This window comes from Lithobates pipiens, unplaced genomic scaffold, assembly GCF_037356315.1.
Source record: "Lithobates pipiens isolate NorthernLeopardFrog02 unplaced genomic scaffold, aLitPip1_a1.2 Scaffold_13, whole genome shotgun sequence".
Classification (NCBI taxonomy): domain Eukaryota; kingdom Metazoa; phylum Chordata; class Amphibia; order Anura; family Ranidae; genus Lithobates; species Lithobates pipiens.
This window is the reverse complement of record NW_027507718.1, coordinates 398228442-398239288: the sequence shown is the minus strand read 5'-3', so window position 1 is coordinate 398239288 and position 10847 is coordinate 398228442.

Genomic DNA, 10847 nt, shown 5'->3' with positions numbered 1-10847 from the left:
ACTAACAAGTCAGGAAAGTACAAATACCCCCAAATGACCCCTTTTTAGAAAGTAGACATTCCAAGGTATTAAGTAAGTAGCATGGTGAGTTTTTTTAAGTTGTCATTTTTTCCCACAATTCTTTGCAAAATGAAGATTTTTTTTTTTTTTTTACAAAATTGTCATATTATCAGGTTATTTCTCACACACAGCATATGCATACAACAAATTACACCCCAAAATACATTCTGCTACTCTTCCCGAGTACGGCGATACCACATGTGTGAGACTTTTACACAGCCTGGCCACATACAGAGCACCAACATTGAAGTAGTACCTTCAGACGTTCTACGAGCAAAAATGACGCATCTCATTTCTAAACCACCTATTACACTTTTGAAGGCCCTGGAGTACCAGGACAATGGAATTGCCCATAAAATGACCCCATTTTGGAAAGCAAACACCGCAACGTATAATCTGTGAGGCATAATGAGTCTTTTGAACGGTTCATTTTTTTCCAGAAGTTTTTGGAAAATATGGGAAAAAATGAAAACGCATTTTTTTTTTACACAAAGTTATCAATTTATAAGATATTTCTAACACATAGCATGTATATAGCAAAAATTACACCCCAAAACACATTCTGCTACTCCTTCCAAGTATGGCGATACCACATGTGTAGGACTTTTACACAGCCTGTTCACATAGAGATACCGAACATTGAAGTAGTACCTTCATGTGTTCTAGGAGCATAAATTACACATCTCATTTCATTCCTACCTATCACACTTTTGAAGGTCCTGGAGCATCAGGACAGTGCAATTACGCCCAAAATGACCCCATTTTGGAAAGCAAACACCCCAAAGTATATATTCTATGAGACATGGGCTGCAAATAGGTACTTGGGTACTCTGATGGGCTGCAGATAGGTACTCTGGTACTCTGATGGGCTGGTGACAGGTACTTGAGTACTCTGATGGCCTGGTGACAGGTACTTGAGTACTCTGATGGCCTGACGACAGGTACTCGGGTACTCTGATGGCCTGGTGACAGGTACTCAGGTACTCTGATGGCCTGGTGACAGGTTCTCTGATGGCCTTGTGACTGGTATTTGGGTACTCTGAAGGGCGGTGATAGGTACTCAGGTACTCATATGGACTGTGATAGGTACTCAGATGAACTGAGACAGGTACTCAGATGAACTGTGACAGGTACTCGGGTACTCAGATGGACTGGGACAGGTACTCAGATGAACTGTGACAGGTACTCGGGTACTCAGATGGGCTGTGACAGGTACTCGGGTACTCTGATGGGCTGTGACAGGTACTCGGGTACTCTGATGGGCTGGGACAGGTATTCGGGTACTCTGATGGACTGGGACAGGTACTCGGGTACTCAGATGGACTGGGACAGGTACTCGGGTACTCTGATGGACTGTGACAGGTACTCGGGTACTCTGATGGACTGTGACAGGTACCCTGATGGACTATGACAGATACTCTGATGGACTGTGAGTGACAGGTACTATGAAGGGTGGTGACAGGTTCTCTTTATTGGGGGGGGGGGTAATCAGTGTGATTGGTGTACACTGTAAGCGGTAACGAGATGTTACCGCAATCTCCTCCTCACACGTGATCGGTGTGGGAGGGGGAGGACCCGGTAACATCTCGTTACCGCGGTTTGTTTATATTTTAGTGATCGGCTGTAAAACGATCACAGCCGATCACGTGGGTAAACAGCCAGCCAATGGCTGTTTACTAGCGTCGGTGACGAGGCATGTTCCCGGGAATACGCTGCCACCGACATGCACGCGCAGCGCGCTCGCGAATGCGTGCATGCGCCGTGCACAGTGGGGGTGTGACCATCTGTGATCGCCTGTGACTTCATCACGGCCGATCACATGGTAAACAGCCATACCCAATGGCTGTTCACCTCCTTCGGTGGCGAGCGGTGTCACCGTGACACGCCGCCACCGAAGAAACAGGGATGCGGGCGCACGATCGCGCGCATTCCCTGTTTAAAAGGGAGGATGTCATATGACGCCCTCCCGCCACAATGGGTGCGCCGGATCCCAGTTGAAGTACATACGTGACGTAACGCGTAGGAAACCGGAAGTGACGTCTACACCCGAGCAAGTCGCTCACTGATCTGTTAGCTGTGTGCCTGTTTATCCGTTCCCTCTTGTGAGTAAGCTTAAATCATTTAAATAAAACGTTCGTTTTTAAATACTACACTATGGAGGATGTCTTTTATCTGTTGTTTTGAGCACGTTCGTTGATAACAACTACAAGGAAAGCGGCACCGTCAGAAGTCCACTCTGCAACCCCCCTGCCTCGTCCAAGTACCCCCTGCATATTAGCTGTTTTGCTGCATACCTCGCAGCCGTGAGGTAATTATTTAATATAACCAGCACTGGCACGGAGCACCATTGGAAGAGAGTTGACTTGGCACATTGCACTTTATGTGTGTTTTTGATGTTGCATCCAATGTTGCACGATTGGACTGTGTATGGGACACTCTATTGAAATCTGTTAATTTGCTGCTATTGAGTCTTTAATTTTTTTCCCGTTTGGAATTTAACTACTGCATTTTTGTTTTCTTGCACCGTTTTTTCCTGTGTCTAGATCACTTTTTTTCTGTGGTTATAGAACAGTTTTCTTTTTCTGTGCTTATATCACATACTTCTATTTTTATATATACCGCAATTTTTTATTATATGTACTTTTTGGTCTTAATGCACATTATTGTGTACTTTTAGACACTTGAATGATGCACAGGAGCACTTTATATCAGTCGTTTATGTAATGCACAGATGCACTTTTTAGATTTTTAAGTGTTGTTGTAGTTTTTAAGCACTATTGCACTTTTTTTTCACTCGTTAATTTATCATTTATTATTAATTTTTTATTTATTGTATTAGTTTTGTTGGTATTTGGGAAGCGCAACATACCACCCCCCCCCATACCCAATGGCTGTTCACCTCCTTCGGTGGCGAGCGGTGTCACCGTGACACGCCGGCACCGAAGAAACAGGGATGCGCGTGCACGATCGCGTGCATTCCCTGTTTAAAAGGGAGGATGTCATATGACGCCCTCCCGCCACAATGGGAGCGCCGCCTGGCCGTCATTTTACGGCCAGCGGTCGGGAACTAGTTAAAGTAGAAGTACAGCTCGTTTGGCTGTACTTCTGTGGATTACAGGAGTGCGAGCGGGGCAGAGTACAGAGCGGTGACGGACAGTGACCAGCTCTCTCCTCATGGAGCACTGATCGATCAGCAGTGTTTGATCACTCAGTTCTCAGTCTTAGAGCTGGGGGGGACCGATGCTTTATCCACCTTTGCACCTAGGTAAGTATGATTGATAAACAAAAAATTTCCAAAACGTTTAAGAGGAAACTTTAATTGTTCTCTCTCTCTCTCCAGATAATATAGCAGAGCAGCAGGAAAACATTTTTTTTTAAAAAGTCCCAGAGCTCCATTCATCAAAAACATTAATATGTAAAATATTTATATTTAACCACTGCAGCCCTAGAAGATTTGGCTGCTGAATGACCAGATAATTTTTTTACAATTCGGCACTGCATTGCTTTAACTGACAATTGCGCAGTTGTGCGACACTGCACCCAAACAAAATTGACGTCCTTTTTTTCCTACAAATGAAGCTTTCTTTTGGTGGTATTTGATCATCTCTGCAGTTTTTATATATAGTTTCATAAACAAAAAAGCACGACAATTTTGAAAAAAACACAATATTTTTTGCTATAATAAATATCCCCTTTAACAAAAAAAAAAGCTATTTTTTTCTCAGTTGAGGCCGATATGTATTCCTCTACATGTTTTTGGTAAAAAAAATAAAAATCGCAATAAGCGTATATTGATTCGTTTGCACATAAGTTATAGCGTCTACAAAATAGGGGATAGATTTATAGCATTTTTATTATTTATTTTTTTACTAGTAACGGTGGCGATCTGCAATTTTTATTGGGACTGCGACATTATGGCAGACACATCGGACACTTTTGACACATTTTTGGGACCATTGGCATTTATACAGCGATCAGTGCTATAAAAATGCACTGATTACTGTAATAATGTCACTGGCAGGGAAGGGATTAACACTAGGGGGCGATCAAGGGGTTAATTGTGTTCCCTGTGTGCGTTTCTAACTGTAGGGGGGAGGGGACTGACTAGAGGAAATGACAGATCGTGGTTCCTAGCTATTAGGAACTCACGATCTGTCTCTCCTCACAGAACAGAACAGGGATTTGTGTGTTTACACACACACTTCCGTGTATTGCCTCTCATGCCCACGATCGCTCGTGGCCAGCGGTCATCACGACCATAGGGCACAAGCATCAGCACCCCTGCAGCGCTTAAAGGAGCCAACATATAGTACGATGGCTCGCGGGATCGTGCCAACCTGCCGCAGTATAATGATCTTAATAAGTTCTGACCATAATGAAGGAACTACATCCAAAACCAATTGACATTCCCTTTAAATGGCTCAGCCATTTTCCAACAAAGGCTAAATACACAAAGCCTAAATAATGAATTGTTTTCAATATAATCCAATCATAATAATGTGATTCCTTCATTGCATTGGAGAAAAGTCAGGGTAGTCTTTTGAATAAGATCCTAAGATGCAATGCAACAGTTATGAAAATGCATAGAAATAAAAGTTCTTTACTTCCTTGACAGTTTTATATGCTAAAGGCAAATAGACTGTGCACTTTGCAAGTGCCGTTGCTATAGAGCTTAGTAAATTAAGGGAAGCTCTGCTGACTTCCATCATCCAATCAAGTGCAAGCAAAAATTTAGGCCACAATGTATTATTTTACATGTCTTTGGTAAAAAAAAAAAAAATCCTGATGACTATATGATAATTGGTTTGTGTGAAAGAGTCTACAAGCTATGCTACGTATCAACGAAAATTGATCAAACCTGATGTACTGACTGCCATCTCATTTCTTGAGGCCCTAAAATATCAAGACAGTACAAATACCCCATAAATGACCCTTTTTGTAAAGATGATAGTCCAAAGTATTTAGTAAGAGGCATAGTTAGTTTTTTGAAGCTGCACTATTTTCCCCACAATTGTTTGAAAAATTGAAAAAAAAAAAGATTTTCTCCAAAAAATCTTCATATTAAGTCATTTCTCACACAATGCATAGGCAAACTTACAATTACACCCCAAAATATATTCTGCTGCCTGAGTGTGGCGATACCACATGTGTAAGACTTTTCCACAGTCTGGCCACATACATAGGCCCAACATGCAGAGAGAACCATCAAGTGTTCTAGAAGCATAAATTACACATTTTGGTTCCTGAGTACCTATCATATTTTTTAAGAAACTAGAAATGCCCACAAAATGACCCCATTTTGGAAAGCAAACACCCCAATGTATATTTAGTGAGGCATAATGAGTCTTTTAAATGTCATTTTTTTTCCACAAGTTTTTTGAGAATGTGGAAAGAAAATGAAAACGTATTTGTTTTACACAAAGTTGACAATTTATAAGATATTTCTAACACATAGCATGTACATAGCAAAGATGGAACCCCAAAATACATTCTGCTACTCCTCCTGAATTTGGTGATACCACGTGTGGGACTTTTACACCGGCTGGCCACATACAGAGGCCCAACATTCAAGTAGCACAATCAGGCATTCTAAAGGCATAAATTACACATTACACAAGCACAGATGCATTCTCCTTCTCCTCACTGACAGGCTCCATGTGAGGAGAAGAAGAGCCGATCGCCTGGCAATGGCTCTCTGTTGACATTACATGATGGCTGTGATTGGACACAGCCATCATGTGGTCAGAAGGGCCAATCACAGAGCCCTCCTGCCGATCAGAGATGTGCTGTGTCAGGGGGACACGAGCACATTGGGATCACATTGGCCGTTTATATGCATTGGCCGGGTGGGAAGAAGTTGGCACGTTGGCTGTTAATAAAATGGCCTTTTTCATTTTTATTTGTTAGACATGAATAAAAAACTAGATGTTACTAGCTTTTTGGGAGTAATCATGCTAAATTTGGGTTTGGAGTTAGAAAAGTACCAAAAGACAACTGTAAAGTTTAACGTACCAAGTAAAAAATATATGGGGTGTTTATTATAATACTAAATATAGAGTAAGGCTGCGTACACACGAGAGGATTGTCCGTCCAACTAAGTCCATCAGACAATCCGACAGACAGTCCGTCCTACTTTTGAATGAACGGACTTGACCACACACGATGAACAGACAGTCTGCTGAAAGCTTGCGCGATGACGTGTACAGCACGTACGACGGGACTAGAAATAAGACGTCAAATACACTGCAATGCAACCTTCGGCCGTGTAAATCCTTTCTGAGTATGCGCCATACTTAGTCCGTCCAACTTGCCTACTCACGAGCGGACTGTCCGCTGAAACCAAAGTTGGACGGACAATATTACGGAAATTCCGAAAGACTTAGTCCGCCAGACTGTCCGCTGAAAAAGTCCTCTGAAGCCCACACACGAGCGGACTGTCCGCTGAAACACGTTTCAGCGGACTAAGTTGGACGGACAATCCTCTCGTGTGTACGCGGCCTTAGAGTAAATGTGGCATATTTTAATTTGGATTTCCAAGTTGGAAACAAAAAGTTGATAAAAAAGATCAACAAAGAACATTTTACAAGCCTCTTTTTTATTATTAAATTACTTTTTTGTTAAAAAAAAAAAGTAACTCCACCTGAGGGAAGGGATCATCAACGGAGCTTACATGTTACAGGCATGTAATGTGTAGCAAGCATCAAGACATGCCTTATTTTACTTGGTAGATTTGTGGTCAAGGGATGGGAGCAACCTTGCTGGAGGGGTCTACTGTATATTGTGGCAGTAACACAGGAAGCTGCTGAATAGACAGCATTTAACTGAGGAGTCACTATAGCAACACCTTGGTTCTGATCCAATATCAACTTTTGCCCCAGTGAATCTAGTTCTTAAAAGTGACCTATGGAATAGATAACATGTATGTGAATACATTTGTATATAATTCTTCATAAATTATATTTTATTTTTTAACCTTGATTTATACTCTATTTGTGAAATAATTAAGAGTATTGATATCGCTTTGACTTTTGTGATCTTCATGCTGGTTCTGGGTCTGTGTCTCCAAAAGTATTAAGGCCAGAGACAGCCAAGCAAATAGCATTTTAGAAGGAATCCAGCAGCAACAATCACCATATATATCTCAGTATAGGTCATGAATTGAAAATGATATGGGCACCCTTTTATTTATTAAGTAGTAGAACCTATTTTATTGACAATAATGTCAATCACACACCTAATGATGCAGACCCTGTGTTGTTTCAAATTATGTGCATTGTTGGAATGTCTAAGTCAAATGGTCTACTTTAGATCTTGGCACAGAAGTTTCCTTAGTTTGAAAATAGAATATATGGCTAAGTCTACAAAAATTTTAATTGGCCATCTTTTTTATTTTATAAAAGTTATTTTAAAATGCTGACAACCCTCCACATTATTTTTTATTTACATTTGCAGCCAACTTTATAATCGCCACAAGTCGCAACTCCGCAAATGTTTTTACGGCAACTGAACACTACATTTGTGAAGAGAAATGGACAGACTAGGTGGGCCAAGCGATCCTTAACTGGCCTTGGTGTCTTGTAACAGTGGCACTAGGATAGCATGTCATATTTGGAAGACAGACTGCTTTCGTTTGACAAGTTCATTCAGATACCACAGCCTGTGAGAATGCACACACTTGACAAGCTCATTCTTTGATTGGGGAATGTTGACATAGAGTATTGTAGTTTAAGTGACACACACGGGACAAAAATGCTGTAAAAGTAGTATAGGCAAGTGAATATCTCTTTGATGAGGAGATATTTTGGTCATTAACATAAACACTTGATTCCGGAAGGTATTTTAATTCAGACGTGTGGTGTTTAACTTCAGTATGTCAATAAACATAGTACTTTTCAGTCTGCATTAACCAAAGAAGTTCCAATAAGAAAGAGAACTATAACAACGGTTGCATCATTTGGGGAATGAATAAGCAATATTGGAAAGTATGTGAATAGACTGCGGGGATACAGATCTAGTGGTTATATGGTCTGGAGCAGTTTGCTATAAAGAGGCCTATGTTCAGGAAACAAGTTCTGGCAGTAGCTTGATAAACAGTTATTATCGCACAAATAAATTATCTTAATCGTACAGTACAGAACTCAGGACTTGATTCTTGGACTATGGGTTATATGCTGCTTCCTTCAGGTGATTGAACACTGGTAAAAGCAAATAACCACTATCCAGTTTTTCACGAGTGTCTTTAGGTGTTGGACCTCTTCTCCTATGGGGGAGTAATTTCTGTTCTCCAGATTTCCTTCCTTCCTTCGACTGACACTTCCATCAAGATCTGACTGCTTATTGCCTTATGGGTCATAAGCTGTCTCCAGATTGGTTATCCTCAGTATATACTGTGGGAATTGTACCCAGAACCCGCAATAATGGGGCCATCCTGTAAAGTTTCCTTCAGTTGCTGGATCCTGCTTTAGCGCTCACCTTGGCATGTGGTGCAGCAAGTGTAGCTAGCCATAGACTGCTATACAGGTCCAGGGCTGTGGCCTATTACCATAGCACCCAGACCCTGAAAACCTCTTCAGGGGGTATGCCCACCATGACAGGCGAAGCCTGGACCCTAGACAAGACCAGCAATGTGGACTAGGTAAGACAGAGTTTCCCTATAGCTTTACATATACAGTTTCTCACAAAAGTGAGTACACCCCTCACATTTTTGTAAATATTTTATTATATCTTTTCATGTGACAACACTGAAGAAATTACACTTTGCTACAATGTCACTTCAAAATATATCAACATACAGCCATTAATGTCTAAACTGCTGGAAAAGTAAGTACACTTCTAAGTGAAAATGTCCAAATTGGGCCCAATTAGCCATCTTCCCTCCCCGGTGTCATGTGACTTAATGTTACAAGGTCTCAGGTGTGAATGGGGAGCAAATGTGTTAAATTTGGTGTTATCGCTCTCACTCTCTTACTTGTCACTGGAAGTTCAACATGGCACCTCATGGCAAAGAACTCTCTGAGGATCTGACAAAAATTATTTTTGCTCTACATAAAGATGGCCTAGGCTATAAAAAGATTGGCAAGACCCTGAAACTGAGCTGCAGCACGGTGGCCAAGACCATACAGCTGTTTAACAGGACAGGTTCCACTCGGAACAGGCCTCACCATGGTCAACCAAAGAAGTTGAGTGCACGTGCTCAGTGTCATATTCAGGGGTTGTCTTTGGGAAATAGAAGTATGAGTGCTGCCAGCATTGCTGCTGAGGTTGAAGGGGTGGGGGTGTCAGCCTGTCAGTGCTCAGACCATACAACGCACACTGCATCAAATCTGCATGGCTGTTGTCCCAGAAGGAAGCCTCTTCTAAAGATGATGCACAAGAAAGCCTGCAAACAGTTTGCTGAAGACAAGCAGCCTAAGAACATGGATTACTGGAACCTTGTCCTGTGGTCTGATGAGACCAAGATAAAAATTTTAGGTTCATCTGTGGGGCATCCTAATATCCATTAGCTCTGTGATGTTGTCATGAAAAAGTGGAAGAGGACTCCAGTGGCAACCTGTGAAGTTCTGGTGAGCTCCATACCCAAGAGGGCTAAGGCAGTGCTGGAAAATAATGGTGGCCACACAAAATATTGACACTTTGGGCCCAATTTGGACATTTTCATGAACTGACTTTTGTTGCCAGTGGTTTAGACACTAATGGCTGCTGTGTGCAGCAGCCCCCTAATACATACCTGAGCCCCATCTCTATACAACAATGTGCACGAGTGACCATCTGGGTCAGCTAGCCAATCAGGAGCGAGAGGGGGCAGGGTTAAACTGTGGCTCAGTGTCTGAATGGACACACAGAGCTGCAGCTCGGGTCAGGTGCCCCCATAGCAAGCTGCTTTCTGTGGGGGCACTCGGTGGGAGGGAGGGGCCAGGAGCACAGAAGAGGAACCTGAGAAGAGGAGGATCTGGGCTGCTCTGTGCAAAACCACTGCACAGAACAGGTAAGTATAACATGTTTGTTATTTTTAAAGAAAAAAAACAAGACTTTAGTATCACTTTAAGGGGAAATCTCCCAAATGGGAACACAGGTGCCCTTTACTGAACAAATCATGACAAGCCCCTGTCCTCACTGCTTTGTATTACCTTTATATAGAAGTAATAATCAATCTTTAAAAAGTAAACACTAAAAACCTGTAGCACTCTCTAGTGTGTGCTACTAGTATTGGTAGAGTAGATAAACTATATTCTGGCCCAGAATAACCTGAGTCACTAAATTGGGTTAGGGTTTTTAGAGGCCATGGCTGGATGACTCATCTTGGCACCTCTCTGGTGCCTCCCCCGGTATCTGGAAGTTTGGCGTACCTTCTAAAACTAGAGGGTGGGGGCTAGGAGGGGCTGCTATGAATATTTGCTGGGCCTCAACCAACCCTAGATGTGGGCTGGTAGGAGACAACCCCATAAATAGAGATGGGCCAGATTAGCAGGGGCAGTCGAGTGGAAGATGGAGATACAGTGTTGAGGAGGCTGTTGGTGTCCCTGAGGAGTACCCCCTAGTCTGGGGGGTGTCCTGCCTTGGGTGCTGGAAGGATCCTGCCAAAGACACAAGGGAGGAAGCTTTTCTGGAGGCATGTGAACAAAGAGACGACAGAGTCATTCAACACAGGTGGGGACTAACAAAGAGGGAGTGTCTGTTACATGTAGTTAGTCTCCCTTAAAGACAGCAGTGGGCTTAAGTCTTCTACCTTTCTCTGGAGAGATCTCTAGAGCAGTGTTTCTCAACTCCAGTACTCAAGACGCCCCAGC